This window comes from Gorilla gorilla, chromosome X (assembly GCF_029281585.2).
Source record: "Gorilla gorilla gorilla isolate KB3781 chromosome X, NHGRI_mGorGor1-v2.1_pri, whole genome shotgun sequence".
Lineage (NCBI taxonomy): Eukaryota > Metazoa > Chordata > Mammalia > Primates > Hominidae > Gorilla > Gorilla gorilla.
Window position 1 is genome coordinate 114614142 of NC_073247.2, and position 22717 is coordinate 114636858.

The following is a 22717-nucleotide window of genomic DNA, read 5'->3' on the forward strand; positions in this document are numbered from 1 at the left end:
TGCAGAATCACCATGACCCTAGACATCTTAAAGGTCCCACCTTCCAACACAAAGAGGTTGTACCAATTTATATTGGGAATCAGGTTTCCAACAAATGAACTTTGGAAGACACATTCAAACTATACCATTGTGGATACCAATTAGAAGCAAGTCACTAACCAGCTCACACACAATGAGACAGATTATACAAAGGAGTAAATAACAAGAAACAAAAATCATTGGGTGCATACTTAGATTCTACTTACGACAGCATCACTAGGCCATTTCTCCGTACTGATTACTGGGAATGTTTCCTATGTCATGATAATTAGACTCATATAATTTAATACTATAATCTAATTTAATATTAAAATTTTATAATGTAATTTTAATATATTTAATATATTAAAATTAATTATATTTAGTTAAATATTTAATAATTTGATATTATATATCATATAATTTAGTATTACAGTTTTAAAGTATTATAGTTCATTATATAAATAAATTAAGCAATACTCTGGGCAGTATTGCATGTGAGCACTGAGAGAGATTAGAGCATTCAAATTCCTGGTCCTTCAGGACACAATGCCTTAATGAAATTTCAGTTTCTATTACTGAGCAGGCATTACAAAGCAATTTGTCTGATTTATGTAACTGTTCCTAAATTCCCATAATTTAATCTAAATTATACATTAAATAGTAGGCTACTTGAATAAGTGTTAAGATGAAAAGAGATGCAAATTAGAGCATTTCTTGCTCATGCTAGTTTTGTCAACATTAATTTTCTACCCTCCAGGTAATCTGTTCCAGAAGAAACATGTGTCGTTCTGACTGAGCCCCTGCCTGTCTGTCACCTTAAGAGCCAGTCAATTCATATGGTCCCCATATCAAAGTCTACTGTGCCCAGAGAGAGGATTTCATTTCAACCATCACCATCACCACCATCATCATCATCACCAAGAGGTGTTGTTGAGTGAGCATCTGGGGAGGAGAGTAAAGTGATCAATTCCAAAGCCCTGGTGGCCAGTCATCTACATAAGAAGTCACTGGGCATAGGCAGTGTTTCTCTCCCCTTCTTTCATTCTTGTCTCTGTTTTGGAGGACTTTTAGACATGTTCTTCCTCACACATCCTTTCTGCCAAGAATGTAAAATTTTAATACCACACGTAAAGTGGTAACTGTTTATGTACTGTGGTACTTTGCAGGACCACGAACCATTGTAATGTCTACCATTCTCCTTACCATCAAGAGCCAATTTTCAGCCCGTTGGGCATAATGTCGCCTCTGTTGACAAAGCATGAAGTACTGTGATGACAGCAAAGGCTGGACCACATTCCTGCCCCTTACTTGATGTGTGATGCTGAAATCCTTTCTTACCCTCTGTCAGCTTGCCCTTAGTCATCTGTAAAAGGAGACTTACTACGTCTTCCTTACATAACTAGTCTATGGTGTAAATAAGAAATCCTGTACAGCATATATGTCACCTAGTAGGATATCAACAAATGCTTATACTGACCCACTTTTCACCTCCCTCCTAGAGAAGTGATGACTGTTACCTAAGCCAAACAGCACAATTGCCATAGAGTCTACCTGGAAACATACCAAGCAGTAAGAAGTTAAACCTACTCACATTTGCATTATGAATGAAGCTTTGGGAACTATTCCTGTGTTGCAGGAGGGCTTTGCTGAGGGATCAGGGAAAAGGGAAGGAAATAATTAAAACATTTCCTTTAATCCCCTGTCATTTTCTGCCCCCTTGTTTGATCTTCTAGATTGATATTGGAAAAGCAGTTTCTATTGAGCCCCCAAATGAAGAGTGAGTGCAGATGAAGAGGAGGCAGGACTCACAAGCCCTTGACCTTCATTCCAGATCTGTTAGCACCTACAGGACCCTGCACCGGGATTTCATCTGTACTATCAGCTTCTTCAAAGAGAGAGAGGTTGTTGAGTGAGTACCCACAAGGGTACAGTACTAAAAACATGTAAAATTACAAGCGTTTAAGTCCTAGAAGGTTAAGATCTATAAAGAAGATACCTGGGTGTCCTTTGGGGAGGGTGAAAGTTAGAATGCCATTCCTGTTCCTTACTAGATGAGTCTGCAAAATTGATTTTACATCAGCAAGTTTAATATAGTCAACTTCAAAATGGGAATAATGATGATTTCTCCACAAAGTTATGAGAGAATCATGCAAAATATACAACTACATGCTTTTAGCTATAAATATATAAATGACATCATAGAGTAAGTGCTCTTTTGAAAATTTTCATTCTCTGAAAATAGTATTACTTAGCTATATCTAATAAGGTGACTTGAGATTCCTTTAAATATGACTAGCCATGCTATCTTGGCCATCTTACATATATGCTGTCCAGACCTAAGAGTACAGTGGGTGACAGGTGCCTTGCTTTCTTCTCTCACAGATGTTGCCAACTGTCTCTGCAAAGAGGTTGTACCAATTTGTCTTCCCTAGGCCATGTATGGAATTATCATGGCCCTGCATTTTCCATTTAATGAGGATACAGCATAAACACCAACTCACCGATTGAGTTTTCTTTTCTTTTCTTTTCTTTTTTATTATACTTTAAGTTTTAGGGTACATATGCACAACGTGCAGGTTAGTTACATATGTATACATGTGCTATGTTGGTGTGCTGCACCCATTAACTCATCATTTAACATTAAGTATATCTCCTAATGCTATCCCTCCCCCCTCCCCCCAGCCCACAACAGGCCCCGGTGTGTGATGTTCCCCTTCCTGTGTCCATGTGTTTTCATTGTTCAATTCCCACCTATGAGTGAGAACATGCAGTGTTTGGTTTTTTGTCCTTGCGATAGTTTGCTGAGAATGATGGTTTCCAGCTTCATCCATTTCCCTACAAAGGACATGAACTCATCATTTTTTATGGCTGCATAGTAATCCATGGTGTATATGTGCCACATTTTCTTAATCCAGTCTATCATTGTTGGACATTTGGGTTGGCTCCAAGTCTTTGCTATTGTGAATAGTGCCGCAATAAACATACATGTGCTTGTGTCTTTATAGCAGCATGATTTATAATCCTTTGGGTATATACCCAGTAACGGGATGGCTGGGTGAAATGGTATTTCTAGTTCTAGATCCCTGAGGAATCGCCACACTGACTTCCACAATGGTTGAACTAGTTTACAGTCCCACCAACAGTGTAAAAGTGTTCCTATTTCTCCACATCCTCTCCAGCACCTGTTGTTTCCTGACTTTTTAATGATCACCATTCTAACTGGTGTGAGATGGTATCTCACTGTGGTTTTGATTTGCATTTCTCTGATGGCCAGTGATGATGAGCATTTTTCATGTGTCTTTTGGCTGCATAAATGTCTTCTTCTGAGAAGTGTCTGTTCATATCCTTTGCCCACTTTTTGATGGGGTTGTTTTTTTTTTTTCTTGTAAATTTATTTGAGTTCATTGTAGATTCTTATTCCAGGACATATTTAAGACATAAAGTTGGATCATTATCTTTCCATTTGGTAATTTAAATGTGAAATATGCCATTTATAGGAAAATAAAATGTGGAAAATGAAAAATAATCTAACATTCCAACAAAAGTATATCACATTAGCAAATATTAATAATATAGTGAAACCCATTATTTGTACAGATCTTGGAAAATGAGTATTCATATCTTGTATTTCATTGTGACAACTTAGCAAAGAGATTTTAAGGTGAATTAGACAAATGTTTAATATTCATGCTTTTTGAGGAAGCAGTCCCACTTGTGGAAACTTATACTCTAGTTAACAGCCTGAGAGGTCCTTGCCATCATCAATCATGTGTCCCTCCTGCTCAGTGCTGAGCTGACCATTTGCCTAATTGGCTTGGTGCCTTAAGGACTCCCTGACCCTGTTCCGTCCATCCTTTTATCCAAAGAGAAAAATAGGTCTCATGGCTGGATGCCCAATTTCAACGGACCATATACTGATCAAACCCAAGGGTTGATATGGAGCAGTGCTCAGATCCTTACTCCTGGAGGGACAAGTAGATCTCTGGCCTCATCCCTATTTGGGATAAATCTCTCTTCCTCTCCTTTCTCTATGTCCTCAGAGGCCTTCCCTTTCCTACCAGATAACAAGCAGTCCAATCTTTCCCTTAAGTTTAAGTTTCCTAAAGAATGGAAGAAACTGGATTCAGACATCTTTGGCTCCCAACCCTGTCATAAACCTCCCCTAAGGCAAGGGGAAGGAACACCAAGCCTGGTTCCTTGCTGGAAATGCAAGGAGGATAAACACAGGGAGGACAGACATTAACTTCCTTAACAGTATGTGTCCAGATACATTTGCTAAATATCTGCCACCAGCACTTAAGGTGCCCAGGTTGCCAGCTACTATCTCTGGCTCTCTCAGTTTCTGTGGTAATCAAATCCTTTGCCATTCTACTTTGCCCTTGCTCATCTGTAAAAGGGAACTCACAATGCCTTTCTTAGACAAATTTTCTGTGGGGTAAATGAGAAATCCCATACAGAGTAGATGGCACCTAGTAGAACTTCAACGAATGGTCATCCAGGCCCACCTTTTTCCTCCCTCCCAGAGAAGTGATGACTGTTATCTAAACCAAGCAGCATAACTGCCACAGAGACCACCTGGAAGGAGAGCAGGAAGATGGAGCATGTGCTCACACTTACATTATACATGGACCTTTGGGGCCATTTCTGTGTTGCAGGATGGTTTGCTGAGGTATTGGAGTGAGATGAGAAGATCGTCAAACCAATCCCCTATCATTTTCTGCCACCTCATTTGATCTGCTACGTTGATTTGGAAAAGCAGTTTCTATTGAGCCTCAAATGAAGAGAGAGTGCAGATGAAGAGGAGGCAGGAGTCATAAGCCTTTGACCCTTATACCAGACCCATTACCACCTATAGGACCTTGCACTGGGATTTCATCTGCACGATCAGCTCTTTCAAAGAGAGAGAGGTTGTTGAGTGAGTACCCACAAGGGCATAATCCTGGCAACATAAAAAACTGCAAGTGTTTGGCTGGGCGCGGTGGCTCATGCCTGTAATCCCGGCACTTTGGGAGGCTGAGGCGGGCGGATCACAAGGTCAGGAGATCGAGACCATCCTGGCTAACACAGTGAAACCCCGTCTCTACTAAAAATACGAAAATTAGCCAGGTGTGGTGGCGGGCGCCTGTAGTCCCAGCTACTCGGAAGGCTGAGGCAGGAGAATGGCGTGAACCCGGGAGGCAGAGCTTGCAGTGAGCCGAGATTGCACCACTGCACTCCAGCCTGGGCAATAGAATGAGGCTCCGTCTCAAAAAATATACATAAAATAAATAAAAATAAAAATAAAAAAAACTACAAGTGTTTAAGTCTTAGACGGTCATCCACTATAAAAGGAGACAATGTGTTGTCCTTTGAGGAGAGTGAGAGTTACATCCCTACTCCTGATCATTACTAGATGCTTCTGCAAAATTAATTTTCCATCAGTGAGTCTTAGTTGGTAATCTGTAAACTGGAAATAATGATGCCTTCCTTATAGACTTGGAGAGAATTATGCAAAATATGTAATTGTACATTTTTGGCTATAAATATTTGTGCTATTGTAGAGTAAGTGCCCTTTTGCACCTTTTTCCCCTCTGAAAATAGTGTTTCTGAGGTTAATAACGTGATTTTGGGGCTATTTAGATATTATGAATCCTGACCATTTTTGTACCATTGCCCAGGCTGATTGATTCTATCCCTGGCTCCATTAGTTTGTGTGGTGAGCAAACTCTTTGCCATCCAGCTCTGTGCTTAGGAGCAAGTGCGCTGTAGTCACATACATCCATGAAGAGAGCATAATTGTACCTCACTAGTAGGGTTGTCATGAGAATTAAATTCAATCACTAAAGTGAAGAACATGGAGCTGGACCCTCTAAACAATGTGTTCTATCAATATTAGTTGCCTTTCCTCTCTGGATCAGAAAACTAATGTGGCTCCTAACCTGACCCCTCAGGTAGGACTCCTTCACTTGCATGCATATCAGAATTAGCTTGGAGATCTTTTCTAAACCTTTAGCAGAAACTCACTTGTTGTTGGAAATAAGACTTCTATATCAAAGTCCATTCAAGTGATTAAGCCATAGTAATATGGGCCTCAGAAAGTAGATATTCCATTTGACACCTAAAGTGTTATGTGAAAACTCATTTCCCCTTCATTCCATCTGTGCCAGGTATGACCAGCTTTTGCCTTTACTGCCACTCTGATTGCTCATTTCCTTAGACCTGCCCATTGAAAGAGCTCTCTCAGATAATTGTTAACTTAGAGATTCACAGCTCTTGTTCCTCTGTGGTGTCTCCTGTTTCAAGAGCCCAACATGAAAATATGGCATGCTTCTATGATGTTAACGTGCTGATAAAATGAGAGGACACAAAATAGCTTATTATCTGGAAATAGGATGCTGATTATTATCCCTGACCCCAAGTGTCATGAATGAGATGATGAGATGGCAAGTGACTGATGATGCTCTATTCTTCACAAGATGCCATCAGCTGGAGATGGAAGCCCCAGTGTGGGTTCCTGGGGCTGCCTCTACTTCCTTCACTCCCTGAATTATTTTCTGTGGACTAAGATTTGTGCTCCGTTTATGGCTCTGATGGCGTTGGTGTGTGCTTTCTGGGAAGTAGGAATGGGGAAGAATGCTAGGGAGGTGTCAGCTGTTAGGGAAGCCCTGAGAGGAGGGGATCCTGATGTAAGAGAGGATTGAAAACCATGGCCCTAAGTCAGGTTAGTCTGGCATGCATGTGATGTCTAATAATAAGGGGGGTGGCACACTTCCCCTCCTAAGAGGCACCTGAATTTCCTGTGAGGGGATGTCCCTGCCATGTTTGTGTGCCTTGGAAACTGACTTCTGACACTGTAAGGACAGCATTAGTGTTGTCAGAAGGCTGGGTGGTGGGGTGAGGGTGGGGGAAGATTGAATCCTCAGAGCAACTTAAAGACGCTACTGACAGAGACAGAACAGCCTGCTCCAGCTGAGAGGAGGGCAGGAGAGATAACTAGGTGGGCAACAGGTGTCTCTTAAAGCAGGAACCATACAGTGGTACATGAAGATCTGGACCATCAACTCTGGCTAAGTGAGATGCTGGCCTGAGATGTTAGAGCACTTTTACATGCTTTCATGAGCTGGAGGTAGAACACAGGCCTGCTGATTCTCAGTTCTGTGCTCTCATGAATTACTGCAAGCTGCCTTTTCAAAGGAAAGGCAGACTTGGTTCTCACCATCTTGGAGACACAGTTTCCTCATCTCAAAAAGGAACTGACACCGCTCCTTTTATAGGGCAGTCCTGAAGATGGACTGTTATCCTGTGTGTGCAGAAAACAAACTCCGCAAATATAACCCTATTAAGGAGACCCTGTTAATGAGACAGATCCTGGGGTCATTGGAAAATGGAAGGCTCAGCCAATGGTACCGTTTGCTCAGAGCACAGAGTACTTGGCACACAGGGCTAGAAAATGTAGGCTGCGTCCATGGTGTGAGGTGTCTCTGGCAGGGAGAGAAGGTGGGTTGCTTTTGAGGATGTTTTGAAGGTATGATTATCTTTATCCACTTTCTTAATGGTGCCAGCATTACCTGGGAGTGCGCTTCCTTCCAGAGACTGTATTTGTCTCTGAGCCTCTGTTGCTATGCAACAGCCTCCTCTGAGCTCAGAGCATGATTCAGCGATACTGGTCTGAGCTGCTGCATCAAGAGTCCTGGAGATGAGATGACAGAGAGGGAGTGGGAAACGGTCTAGGAAGTCTGTACAGGAGTGGAGTCTTGGGGTCTTGAATGGCCTGCTGTCTGGGAGGGGCCATCTCTAGAGCGAAGACATGTCAGCCAACACTGATGAGAGACAGAGCGAGCAAAGGAGATGGATCAGTGAACAAAATATATGGAGTGGACATAAAATGAAGCTTATGCTTAGCCTTTTAATATACATAGGAATTTTCCAAAAAGAGTTGGCAACACATTCTCCAAACTGTTTCACGAATGACTCTAAAAGAATAACATCTGTTTGGTCATCTAAAAAATTAGGAGCTTTAATTTTTAAGGAAGGAAAACCAAAATGGTGATAGATCCCCTTTGCCCATAATTACAGCTCTAGAATTCTCAGATGGTGACTCAGCAAGAGTGGTAGGAGGGAGTAGGGACCTAGACTTGATGGTTATCAGCCAGAGCTTCTGGAATTTTCCACACATTATCAGCAATCTTGTGTATTCATCACTATCTGGGATCTCTAAGCCCCAAGATAGGAAGCCCAGTCCTTCTCTGAGATGGAGAGAAAGCTGTACCTGGGAGTGTGTGTTTGCCATGATAGAGTTTGAGCCCTAAATACACAAACACATACAATGTTGTTGTGTTTTAGCCATAGACACACACACACACACAAGTACACCCACACCTACTATGTCTAGGCAATTATTTCAAACTGCTTCTTCTCCCATGAGCAATATGTTTTGTACATATTCCAAAAACAGTAGGTGTATGTGTACGTGTTTTTGTCAAACCATGTACAATTTAATCTTAAAATTATTACCTCAGTGGTTTTCTCGATTATAACATTTCAAAAAGTAAAGATATGTATTTATAAAATGAAATATATATATATGGAGAGAGAGAGGAAAGAGAAAGTGATAGAAATGATTACTACAGTGAAGCACATTAACATATCCATCTATTCACATAGCTATCATTTTTTTTGTGAATGCACTTGAAACCTACTCTCTTACCAAATTTACAGTGTACATTATATTACTATTAACTATAGTCATCATGCTGTATATTAGATCTCTAGGCTTATTTATCCTTCATAGCTTCAATTTTATACCTTTGAACAACATCTGCCCTCTTCCCCCCATCTCCACTCCTGGTAATGACAGCTCTATGCTTCTATGACCTTGACTATTTTAGATTCTACATGTAAGTGAAATCATGCATAATTATTCTTTCTATGTCTAGCTTATTTTACTTAGCATAATGTCCCCCAGGTTCATTCACGCTATCACAAATAGTAGGGGTCTCCTTTTTAAAGGCCAAAATAATACTGCATTGTGTGTATGTGTGTGATTATATATATACACACACACATATATACATAAATAATAATTATACAATGTAATATATATAATCACACACACGTATATATACATACACGTGTATATATGAATATGCACACATACGTATATATATGAATATGCACACATACGTGTATATGTGAATATGCACACATACGTGTATATGTGAATATGCACACATACGTACATACATATACATATATATTTATAATACAATATTCCATTGTATATATAAAGTCCTTGATATAAAATGGAGTGGTATTTCTATATAACCTATGCACATCCTCCCATATACTTTAAATCATCTCTAGATTACTTATGATACCTAATACAATGTAAGTGCTATATAAATGTTGTTATACTAAATTGGTTTTAAAATTTGTATTTTATTGTTGTGTTGTTTTTATTTTCTTTTCAGAATATTTTCAGTCCAAGATTGGTTGCATTCATGTATGCAGAATCCACAGATACAAAAGGTCAACTGTACTTATTTATTTAATTCTCACCATAACCTATGAGAAGGATCTATTGTTGCCTGACTTTAGAAAAAAGGAAACTGAGGTACAGTGAAGACAGAGTTAGCAAGTGCCAAGGCTTAGATTTGAACACAGGCTGTGTGGCTCCTGAGTAAATTCATCTATCCAGTGTGTGCTGCTGCCTCTCAAATGATGAGAAAAATCTTGCTTTTTCAGGCCGGGCACAGTGGCTCACGCCTGTAATCCCAGTTACAGGGATCACCTGGTGATCTCAGTGATAGATAACACCAGGTAAGCAAAGTGTGGAGTTTGCGTAATGGCTCCTGGACTGTTTGGTATATTAATATATTACAGGAAAGCTGGGCACAGTGGCTCACACCTGTAATCCCAGCACATTGGGAGGTCTAGGCGGGCGGAACACTTGAGGTCAGGAGTTTGAGACCAGCCTGCCAACATGGCAAAACCCTGTCTCTACTGAAAATATAAAAAGTAGCCGGGCATGGTGACGCACGCCTGTAATCCCAGCTGCTTCTCAGGTGCTGAGGCAGGAGAATTGCTTGAACCTGGGAGGCGGAGGTTGCAGTGAGCCAAGATTGCACCACTGCACTCCAGCCTGGGCAACAGAGCAATACTCCATCTAAAAAAAAAGAAGAAGAAAAATCTTACTTTTTCATCAGGGCACAACACAATAAAACAGTGGGTTAAATTGTGTCCCCTCTGATTGGAAATGTGTATATTAAAGCATTTCCATTTGCTCTTGACCCCAAATCTACCTCGCATTTATAGATTTATCTCTTACCTCATCAGTAAAGTTTAGGTTGGGGTGTTCACAGTGTAGAGGAGTCCCTCCCAGAGAGCAGAGTGGTTATCCTTCATTACCCCAACCTGTACAGGCTTTTCAGACCTTCGCCTACCCCTCTTAGTCTCCAGGATACTGTGAACATAGCAGCCCAGACCCCACTCCGCTGCCCCTCTCCTCTGTCAGTCACCTCCTGCTGGCCCTGCCCCACGTTATGCCTTCCAGCCAGTGACTATCAAGGGGCAGTAGAACTACCTGGTGTTCCATCATATGGATGCCCCAGAGTGTTGTTGTTGTTGTTGTTGTTGTTTTACAGTCCTCTTGCACTTTTAAGTTTTTTTCAGGCAGAATTTGAATCATTCGAATGGTTCCATAAAGGTTAATAAGCTAGGTTTTTAGGAAGGTATTGTATTTTTTGGTTTTTGTATACACTTCTTTGCAAAAAAGTTTGATAGTGGAGGTGTATTGGTGCCACCTTGTAACAGAAGCCTGAACTGCAGCCTGAACTAGTGTAAGCTGGAAGGTGAAAGGGAGGGACTGTGGTCCAAACTTACAAGATAGAACTTTCTGGAAGTCTGGGTGTAAAAGGTGGCATACACAGGCAAAAAAAGATACTGAAGACCTCTAAGCAGGAAGTACAGGTTTTTAGTATGTTAAAGAGAAAGGCATGTGAGAGGAACTAAAAGATCATTTTAATGTTTATGCGTTGAGACTTGTGGTTAAATAGCTAGAAGCCTATATAAGCAAAAATGGGATCAGACCATTTATGATTTTTGTAAACCACTTTTACTGTTATTGTGATTACCTTTCTGTGTAAATATATTTTTATGATAACATTTGAAATAACTACAACAAAATTTTAGTGTCATTTTTTTAGTGGCCTGGGTATCATCTCATCATGTGGATGCCCTAAAATTTATTTAATTGGTATCCTAATTACAAAAATTTAGTTCCCTTACTATTTTTTTCTATTACAAACAATAGTATACTTAACACTATGCTCATATAGATGCAAATGTCTTTGTGAGCATTTATTTATAAGTTCCTGAAAATGTCATTTCAAAATCCTTTGAACTATAATATTCTTCAAAATACTATTACTAATTTATATTCCTTATATCACAGTATGAAAATGCCTGTTTTTCCACACATTAAAAATAATGTGAATCATTAATCTTGTCTGCAAGAAATCATTTTTTCATGATTATTTTTATTATAATTTGTTTCTGCTACCTTCTAGAATTCCATCCTATGGATGTGATATTATCAGTTTTACAACTCTATGTTATTCAGAGTATTCTGATAGTTCCTATTACTCACATTCTGTGGATGAAATCTTTTCAGAGTCTGTGCACTACAAAAGGGCACAGTTCCCATAGCTGTTTGTACTGGTGAGCAGAATGTGTTCCTCCTAGAAGAATTCTGGTATTGTGATAACAGAACATGATTATTGTATAAGAGAGAGTTCGTGTGTGCTGACAACTACGTTTCTCTCTTCCTTCTGACCCTTTGTGGCCTTAGGTTTCATTTGGTCTCTAAATTCAGGCTCTGCAGTGAAGGAAGGGAATTATCAGGATGACAGGCCTTAACACTGGATCCTCATCAACATCTTCCACTATGTCCTGAAGATAAACTTCTAAAAGAGAATTGTTGGTGCAAAAGGTGTACACCTACGTAACCCTTTGCTAGGTATTGGCATACTGACACCCATAAAGGTAGTTCCGTTTAGGCTTCCCAAGTGGAGTCATGTGGCTGCAGAGGAATGAAGAAACTAGTAATGTTGACATCTAGTCACACAAGGCAGGCGCTGGACTTTGTCATGGATCAACTCTCAAGCCACTACCATAATTGGAGGATGTGGAAGTGATCAGAAGTTATCAAATTTTGCACACAAGCAAAACCCAAGGTAGCATGAGGGGAAAGGGGACAGTCATTGCTTGGAGGAACACAGGAAAGAGCAGATTGGGATATAGCAACAGTTGTATACATTCACGTTTATATGAAGCAGGTACGTCAAATCAATGTCAGAAGACCAGATCAATACCATATTTTTTAACAGCTTTCTTGCAGCTAAACCTACAGACAATATAATTTACGCATTTAAAGGGCATAATTTGATGAATTTTATTAAATGTATAGCATTGTTCAACCATCCCATAACTAAGTTTTAGACATTTCCATCACTCCAAAAAGTCTCATCATGCTTGAATGCAATTAATCCTTGCTCCCACCCCAAGCCTCAAACCACAGATATGCTTGGTGTCTCTGTGGATTTCTTTACTCCAGAAATTTCATGTAAATGCAATTATATAATATTTGGTCTTTTGCATATATCTACTTTCACTTCACATATGTTTTGAAGGTTCATCTATATTATGGCATATCCATACTTCATTCCTTTTATTGGCAAAGAATAATCGTAATATATCACATTTTAAACATATTAATCAATTAGTGGACATTTGGGTTGCTTCCAGTTTTGGGCTATTGCAAATAAGGTTGCTATGTACATTTGTGTACAAGTTTTTATGTAGATAAATGTGTTGATCTTGGGTGTGTACCTAGGAATGGAATTGCTGGGTCATATGATAACTCTATCCATGTGAGGAACTGCCAGATGATTTTCATGACTGATTGTCTTGAGAAGTACAGGCTTAGTTTTTCTTGTGATTAGACTAGTGTTATAGGTTTTGAGAAAGAATGCCACAGAGTTGAAGTGCCCTTCTTGTCACATCATATCTGGGTTTACATAATGCCCACATGAAGTCACTGGTGATAATGTTTCATCACTTGGTGAAAGTGGTGTCTGTCAAGTTTCTAATAACCATTTTTCATTCCCTGCTCTGTTCTTTAGGAGAAAGTCACAAAATCAGCCCTACCCTCAGCAAGTGGGGTGCAAAATTAAGCTTGACCTCAGGGAGAGCAGATAGCTACATATTTCACTTAGAATTATTTGAAAAAGACAATTTTCCTTCTCTCACCTATTTCTTTATTAATTCAAACTTTTGTTTGTATGGATTCATGTATACCTATGTTAAATGCTGGGGTATTTTATTGAACAAATGCATCACAATAGAAACTCCAACATCTTGGTATCTGTGGTGCAGACTGGAACATGAGTGCCAGGGAGATTAGAGCACTCAGATTCCTGGCAGCCTCAGGGCACAAAGCTTTAATGAAACTCCAGGTTCTATTACCGAGCAGGCATTAACAACATAGTTCCCCTGATTTACTTAACCTCTCCTAACTTCCTATAACCTGACCTAAACTATGGATTTCACAATAGGTTACTTGGATGAAGGTGAAGGTTAAAGGATATACAACTTAGAGTATGATATGATTACAATTTTAAAAACATTAATATCATCTCTCCCAGAAGAAATACCTGTTGTCTGACTGAGCCCCTGTCTGCCATCTTAAAAGACGTCAGTTCACATGGTTCCCATACACAGGTCTCTTGGCCCTAGGGGCAGGATTTCATCATTATCCTCATCATCACCAAGAGGGGTTGTTGAGTGAGCATCCATGAGGGATTGTAAAGTGACTAGTCCCTAAGCCTTGGTGGCTCATCATCCACAGAAGTCCCTGAGTACATGCAATGTTTCTTAACTTTCTTTCATTATTTATGATCCAAAGGAGGCTTTTTAGACATTCAGTTTTTTCCTCATTAGCTCCTTCCTGCCTGGAACATGAAATTTTAATAGCACAGATATAGTGTTAACTGTTTGTGTGCTGTGTGGTTCATTGTAGTGCCACAAACCATTGTAACGTCTACCATCTCCCCACCCTCCAGAATCAATTTTCAGCCCCTTGGGGACAATATCTCCTCTATTGAGAATGCATGGACATTGTGATGATGGCAAAAGCTGTAACTTCATTCCTGTCCCTTACTTGATGTATGACACTGGAATCCTTTCTTAGCCTCTGTCAGCCTGTTCTTGGTCATCTGTAAAAGGAACTCACAATGACTTCCTCACAGAACTGTTCTGTGGGGTAAATTGGAAATCCTGTACAGAGTAGATGGCACCTAGTAGGACTTCAACAAATGTTTGTCCTGGCCCGCCTTTTCCTTCCCTGTCAGAGAAATGATGACTGTCACCTAATCCAACCAGCATAACTGCCACAAAGACCACCAGGAAATGGAGCAGGAAGTAGAACATTGTGAATGAAGCACTGGGGCCATTTCTGTGTTGCAGGAGAACTTTGCTGAAGGATTGAGGGAGACTGAAGAAGCTCATTGAACCATTTTCTTTAATTCCTTGTCATTTTCTCCTCCCTTGTTTGATCTTCTAGATTGATATTGGAAAAGCAGTTTCCCATTGAGTCTCAAATGAAGAGAGTGCAGATGAAGAGGAGGTAGGAGTCACAAGCCCTTGACCCTCATACTAGACCCATTACCACCCACAGGACCTTACAGTGGGATTTCATCTGCACCTTCAGCTTCTTCAGAGAGAGAGGTTGTTGAGTGAGTACACATAAGGGCATAATCCTAGCAACATAAAAAAACTACAAGTGTTTAAGTCCTAGATGGTCATCATCTCTAAAAGGAGATCATATGTTGTCCTTTGAGGAGAGTAAGAGTTACATCCCCACTCCTGATCATTACTAGATGCCTCTGCAAAATTGATTTTCCATCAGTGAGTCTGAGTTGGTAATCTGTAAACTGGAAATAATGATGCCTTCCTCACAGACTTCTTGTGAGAGAATTACACAAGGCATACAATTGTTTCCATACTTTTAGCTAAGTTAGTGCTGTTATCCAGCTTTTCATTCTCTGAAGATAATGTTTCTGAGATTTCTCTAATAAGATGACTTTGGGATTGTTTTGATATGACTAGACATGTTGTTGTGACCATGCTTGTATACCTTTTCTGGTGCAACATGCGTGTTTCTCTCTATAGTCCGTGATTAAGAGAGTAGCAGCTGATGGGGGCCTCATTTTGTTTTTTCATAGATGTTGACAAATGTCTCTGCAAAGAGGTTGTACCAATTTGTTCTTCCCCATTAGTGTATGAAGTTCTTTTCACCTACATTTTCCATTTAAATGGGATGTAGTATAAACACACACTATCAGTCATCAGGGTTTATTTCTAAACTCAATAATTATTCTATGATATATTCTGAGGCATAAATGTAAACTATGTCATTTATTTAAAAATGTGATAAAAAAATGAAAAGGAATCTAACATTATAATGCCAGGATATCAGATCAGCAAATATTTAAAAAGTCTTATGAAACTTATTTGTTCAGATCTGTAAAAGCAGGTGCTCTCTTCTCATAGTTGGTTGGGATACATATTAATAAAAGGATTGTACAGTTCAATTAGACAGTACAGCAATGTTAAATTTTCATGCTTTTTGAGGAAACAGTTACACTTGTGGGAATTTAGCCTCCTGATATAGCAGGAAGAGCTCTGGCAGTCATCACTCATCTGTCCACATGACTCAGGAAGCTGCCCATTTTCTTTGCTGACTCAGAGCCTTCAAGTCCCCTCTTCCTGAGGCACTGTTTTACAATGTAGGTTTTACTATTATTTAGGATAGTGAGGCCAAGGGATCAGGAGATAACTGCCATTAAGGAGATAGTTTATTACTCAAAGTTCCCAAGAGGAGGCACTCTCCATTCCACATAAGTCCACTCAGAGTCCACCAATTTAGGCAGGAGGTAAACATGGCAAAAGCCTTTATTGTGGTTTTCCGTGGTAAATGACAGACAAGGCAGGATAATTAGGCTTAGGACTGACTACTCGGAATAATTTCAGCAGGTTCTGTGGTGCAGGGGCTGTCCTAAGTTGTCTGGAATTGTTACTGGAAAGAGGTTCTGATGCAGACCCCAAGAGAAGGTTGTTGGATCTCACTCAGGAAAGAATTTGGGGCAAGTCCATAGAGTAAAGTGAAAGCAAGTTTATTTAGAAAGTAAAAGAATAAAAAAATGGCTACTCCATAGGCAGAGCAGCCCCGAGGGCTGCTGGTTGCCCATTTTTATGGATATTTCTTGATTATATGCTAAACATGGGGGTGGATTATTCATGAGTTTTCCGGGAAAGGTGTGGGCAGTTCCCAGAACTGAAGGTTTCTCCTCATTTTATACCATATAGGGTAACTTCCTGATGTTGTCATGGCATTTGTAAACTGTCGTGGTGCTTGTGGGAGTGTCTTTTAGCATGCTAATGCATTATAATAGCAGTGTGGACAACCAGAGGTCACTTTCATAGCCATTTTGGTTTTGTTGGGTTTTAGCCTGCTTCTTTACTGCAACCCGTTTTATCAGCAAAGTCTTTATGACCTCCTATCTCATCCTGTGACTAAGAATGCCTTGACCTTCTGGGAATACAGCCCAGTAGGTCTCAACCTTATTTTACTTAGCCCCTATTCAAAATAGAGTTTCTCTGGTTCAAATGCCTCTGACAGAATCAGGTTCTGGTATGATTAGGGGAGGGTACTATTGGCCTGGAGTATAAGAGCCCAGTAGAGGAGGTGTGAGTGTGTGTGTGTAGGTGCTCTGGATTAGTTAGTTTGAATATAAAAGGTGTGCTCCTTAGGTGAGTTCTTTGTTAGGACTAGGAATTAGCTAACCCTGGACAGAGTAGTCCCTCCCCAGTTAGCAAGGCCTCAGATGCCAGAGCATCAAGCATACAAGAAATAAGAAAAAAATGCTACCACTGTTATCTATCCTTTGATGCAAACAGAAAAATCTGTCTCACGCTGGATACCCACTCTAGGTGGACCATCCAGGAGCCACTCCAAGCTTTGATATGGAGCAGTTCTCAGGTTCCTACTCCTAGAGGGACCTGTAGACCTCTGACATCATTCCTGTCTGGGAGAAATCTCTCTTCCTCTCCCTTCTCTGTGTCCTCAGAGGTCCTCCCTTTCCTACAAGATAATAAGCAGCCCAATCCTTTCCTTAAGTTTTCATAAAAGATGGAAGAAATACTGGCTTCATGTCTGAAGCTTCTGCTTCTAGCTCTGCCACAAACCATTCCTGAAGCAAGGGGAAGGGGCACCAAACTGGGATCCTTGCTGGAAATGCCACCAGCACCTCAGGGTGCCCACATTGACAGATTCTATTCCTGGCTCTAGCAGTAGGCCTGGTGAGCAATGTCTTTGCCATCCTTCTCTGGTAAGGAATATGTGCTTTGTAGTCACATCCGTCTGTGGAGAGAGAATAGCAACACCTCACTAGCAGGGCTGTTATGTGGGTTAATTCCAACTACTAACGCGAAGAATGTAGCACTAGGCTTGGCTAAAAATCGGCTTCATAAATATTAGCTATCTTTCCTCTTTGGGGCCAAAAGTTCATATGACTCCTAACCTGCCCCCTCACCCAAGCTTCCTTAACCAAATTGCAGGTCAAAATCACTTTGGGATCCCTTTCTAAACCCTCATTTGAAACTCTTTTCTTGGTGAAATAGGACTTCTGTATTGAAGGCCATTCAAGTTATGAAGTTGTAATAATGTGGGCCTCAAAAAATATATACACCAATTTGGCACCAGCAGTGTATCCAAGTGTTCATTGCCCCCCTTGGTTCCACAGACACCAGGTGTTACCAGCTTTTGTCTTTTTTTTTTTTTTTTTTTTTTTTTGACAATCTGATCTGCTTGTTTTCGCCAGACCTTTCCCACTGGAAGAATCATATCAGATGGTCATTACACTTACAGATTCACAGGGTCACCCCTTAGACTTTCCAGATTTAAAACAAAACAAAACAGTATGACCAGTTGAATTTGAACTTCAGATAAACAAAATTATATACACTAAAACATTCAGATTTACCTAGATGTACTCTATTTTATCTTTCTACCCTTCCCATAGAAGACTCTGTATTGAACCAAGGTGCTCTACACGGTAGCCCCTACTAAGCTCCCAGCAGATGCCAGCATCAGTCATCCATGTAAGTGAGCTTTTTTGGAAGTCCCAGGATTTGCATTTTTCTGTATTTAGATGATTGCAGTCCCTGATGACAGATACCACACTGAGCAGAAATCATCCAGCGGAGCCTAGTGAACACACAAAATCCTGAGAGATAATAAATGGCTATTGTTTGGGACGTTTTGTTAAGTAGAAATGAATATCCAAAACATGTGGATTTGGTGAACTTTCCCTCTTTTTCTCTAATCTATTATACTGGAATTTGTAGAGATTCTCTTAGCCTTAAAGCCTTGGTAGGACTTTGTTATATATTTTGCCATAATCTGCATATGAGTTTATGTGTGGGTATTGAATTCTGAACATTTCCTCAATTCCTTCTTGAAGGGATTTTTCAAGGGAAAATTTCACAATATATGATTTTCAACCCACTCTTGGAATTTAGAACCTAATTCAAATCCCCCTCCATAAAAGGAGCCTCCACTGCAATCACTCATTTTAAGGAATTCAGAGGCTGCTACTACACGCTACTCCCAAGCCATATGGAAAATCATATCTTCAGCAGGTTGCTTGATGAATATGCTATTGGGTCAAGGGATATCTATCACTTGTGAACTGTTTTTCAAAGAAGGTGTCCTGAGATACTTTCTCCTGCTACAGGGATAGCCCTTGGCAAGGAGATTACTTTCCTTGGGTACGCATAGTCAGGGCTCCTTCAGGAGACAGCAGGCAGTTAACTGTTCATTGCAGTCCTTGGCCTTTGTGACTGTCCCAATGCAGCACTGCTGGATGGACTAATCTGTCCAGTTCTGGGGTTCATTCATAGAAAGCCCATGTGACAGTAAATCTAAGTCATATTCTCCAATATCACTTTTATGAGGAATAAAATCAATGTATTATGCTTATTACTTGTTTGTGATTTTTTTAGTTGGTTTAGAGTTCAGACTAAGAGCAGGAAGGTATTTTGGGGGCTTCTTAAACACAAAAGCATTGTAAAGCAAGACCATAGAAAGAGTTGAGGAGCCAGTGAGGCACAGAAAGGGGAGTAGAGCTGTAGGCCTGTTGTAAGACCCATCCCTGAGGACAGAGCAGGATGATTGCTCCTGAAGGGCGGCTTACTATTTAGAGTTTTGAAGGGAGAGGACCTGGGGTGAACAACCCATTTCTCCTTTCAAACTTACCAGTCAGTTAAGTCATTCTTGCGATAGAGAAGGAGTGAGTGTGTAGAGAGGCTACATGTGTTTTTGTTTTTTTCTTTTTTTTTTTTCATGGATGTCTCTTCACATGGAAAAAGTATCAAAAATGTAGGATAAAAATTTTCCAGGATAACCCAATGTGTTATTGAATTGACTAGATGTCTGCCTACTAAATGATTATATTATTATAGGCCTGCTTCCATGAAATAAATTTGAGATTCCTTAAATGACATTTTATGGTATTTTAGATCATTTTAATCATAAATATGATTATAGACATTCTCTAGTTTTCCGCCACAGATGACTAACCACTTAGCATGATGTATGAGTTTTGCACGTTCACTCTCAGAGGGCTAGCTCATCACGAAGAGCCCTGGGGTACGTCCTGGGTCTCTGGATACTGGTGATACTCGTCTACTGTCACTTTTAAACAAATAAAATTTTTGACCACAGGGACCTGCTTTCTTCTACCAAACTGGGCAGAGTTTCCCCAATTGCCTGGGTCCCAGCCTAGTTCCTCTAGTGAGTATGCTTTCGCAGGTGGTGGTCTAAAGTGGTCTATATGCTTTCAGCTATAGGCAAAGGAACTATGCAAGGGTGTGTGAGACATAGAGGACAAGTCAATGCATCACAGTTGCCATGGAAACCTGAAGTCATTATGGGGCTTCTGCATCTTTTAATAGAGCAGAAGACCTAGAATAATATGGCTATGAGAGCAAGGTCCTGCCTTCAGGTGTTTGGGACTCAGTTGAGGTTGTGGGTGCCCCATGGTGGGGGCTGAACTGCCCTGGGATGAATGAGAGAGATATAGGACTCTTCTCACCCCATTGAGTGTCATGTATTGCTCCAGGGTGTCCTGTAGCTGCTTTCCACGTAAAGGCCAGGCATGGGAGGATGAGACTGGTAATGACTCTCTTTGACCTCAGCTTCCCCTTCTGTAAAATGGGGATAAGAATGCTCACATACAGGATTGCTGCAACCGGGATTGTAATAACACAAATGCAAGCCCATAGCCCTGTGGTTATTGCAGAATCAGGAATACCTGTGTGAGTTGAGGTCACTTCTCATTCCTTTTCAATTTTGTTGTTAGAAGATAGATGAGGAAAGGAGAAGAAAAAGGTCCTAGTGAGAAACCCACTGACGACCCTTCTAATTGTTATGATCACTACCCTATTGTATCAGTGTCATTGTTCACTAACCCAGTGCCTAGCATGGTGCCAGGCACATAGTTACTCTAAGAAAGCACAGTGATTGCTGGATTCTCTTTCTCCTTGTGCAGCTCTTCATGTGGATGTCTGAGCTCATATCAGGTGTCTGAAAGAGGCAGATTCTGAGGATTTGGGTCATGATGGCTGCCAAAGCTTCTACTCCTGACTTAAAGGGCAACAATCCTAGGAGACCACCAGCACTTACATCCCTGGTAGGACATGACACCTGCTTATGGTGAGTTCATGGACCTGAACAAAAGCATGTGGTGGAATAGCTCCTGTGAGGTTCACAAAATAGCTTAAAAGTAAAGAAGCTACTTTCATCTCATCACTGGGGAAGAGGTTTAGCGGGTGGAATTTCCTTTCATCAGCAACTGTATGCTTTGAAGTAGCCCTTGACACCCATCTAAGTGATGCCTGCTTTGAAAGCAATGAATTACCCACACTGAAGAAAGAACTTGCTCTTAATATGCACTTGTAATAAATACATATTTTTTCTGACTGTATAAGTCAGAAAAATTTATCTCCCAGATGGGGGTTGAACTATGCAGTTAGTTAGAAGGTGTCCCTAGCAATTTGATTCATGTATTAATATTTCTCCTTGCAGTTTATCAGTTTTAGCCTCGTTTTACATTTTTTAAAAGACTTTAAATCAGAAAAACAAAAATTGAGGAAATTCCACATGAATTTTAATATCAACTTGTTAATTTCTAGAAAAAAATTTATGCTAGTATTTTGACTGGGATTCCATTGAAAGCATAGATCATTTTGGGGAGAACAGACATCTTAACAAAACTGAGTCATCCAACTCAAGAAGAGAAGAAAAGGCCTAAAGACAATCTACAGGTCAACTCTAGAAAGATCAATCTATAAAAGAATAGTTATAGTACTTCCAATTTTATATTTGTGGTTAGAATTGAATCAGTTGAATTGTGTTTTTCTTCCTTACCTGATGAATCATGAGTTCTTTGGTGGTGAGAGAGAGGGAGAGAGCATGTGGATATATCAGTGTATGTACATGCACATATATATATATATATATATATGTTTATATCACTGAAGTTGTGATGAGTATCTATTGTTAGGAACACTTAAGGAGTGTTAATGTGGTCATGTCAGTCTCTTTCAATTCTTCGCACATTTTATGAACCAAATCAGAGTGATTATTCTTTGCTTTTTTTCCACCTTTCCTTGGCCAGCATGGTTACCATGGTGACTCATTGACTACTGTGGGATTTTGTGCAGACCACGCATCCATGTATGATTCTCGTCTGAATCACTCACACCCAGTTGTCTGTCCACCAGACATAGTATTAGCTTTTGATCTTATATGCAGTTGTTCACTTCTAAAGGGCTCAGAAGAAACTTGCTTTGCTTCTCTGAGGTTAAGCTACATAACATAAGAGGACACTAAGTAACTTAAAAGAAAAAGAAATAGGTTGTTGATATTCTCCTTCCTCAAGCTTTATCAGGAGGTTAGAAGAAATATTACTGGAATCATACAGCATGCACTCTCTTCTGTCTGGCTCCCTTCAATCAACATAATGTGTGTGAGATTAACATGTATTGTTGTTTGTAGTTGTAGATTATTCATTCTCGTTGTTGTAAAGTATTATATTGTTTGGATACTTCACAATATAGTTATCTGTTATAAAAACTTGGGTATTTTCCAGTTTTTGACTTATCATGAGTAATGATCATACGAACATTTTTGTTTGTATCAAATAGATGGACATATATTTTCATCTCTCTTGGGCATATACCAAAGAATAGCATTCCTGAGTCATAGGGTATATCTGTGTGTGGCTCCATAGATACCACCAAGCAGTTTTTACAGTGTTTTTTTTTTTTCAATCTTTATTCCCACCAGCAGTGTGTGAGAGTTTCACTTAATCCATATCCTCACCAACACTTGATATTTTCCATCTTTTCCATTTTTGTTGTTCTGGTGAGCATGTGGTACTATCTCCTACTGGTTTTAATTGTAATTTCTCCAAAGTGTTAAGTCCCTTTTAATTCAAAGAAGGTCCATCCTTTTTTTCAACCTTCTACTTAGTCAGAGTTCTCCAACAAAACAGAACCACTCATATATATATGTGTACATATATATGTATATGTG

General features: G+C 40.0%; 1 protein-coding gene across 14 annotated transcripts in view; it reads left to right on the forward strand.

Annotated features, from left to right (window-relative positions):
* Window positions 1-22717, forward strand: part of LOC109024738 (ras-related protein Rab-40A-like) — a 175269-nt gene that overhangs the window by 55004 nt on the left and 97548 nt on the right. For 4 of the 14 annotated variants that reach the window (XR_010132563.1, XR_010132560.1, XM_063703205.1 and 1 more), the window contains 2 exons: window positions 14621-14792; window positions 20670-20833. The exons of 2 other annotated variants lie outside the window; for them this stretch is intronic. The gene's annotated coding sequence lies outside the window, so the exon portion shown is untranslated. Of the gene's footprint in view, window positions 1-778; window positions 956-1520; window positions 1591-1754; window positions 1931-2403; window positions 4937-9470; window positions 9820-11848; window positions 12336-14620; window positions 14793-18140; window positions 18220-20669; window positions 20834-22717 lie in introns of all 14 variants that reach the window. 8 more of the 14 variants (XR_010132561.1, XM_063703204.1, XM_063703203.1 and 5 more) reach the window with 7 other exon arrangements.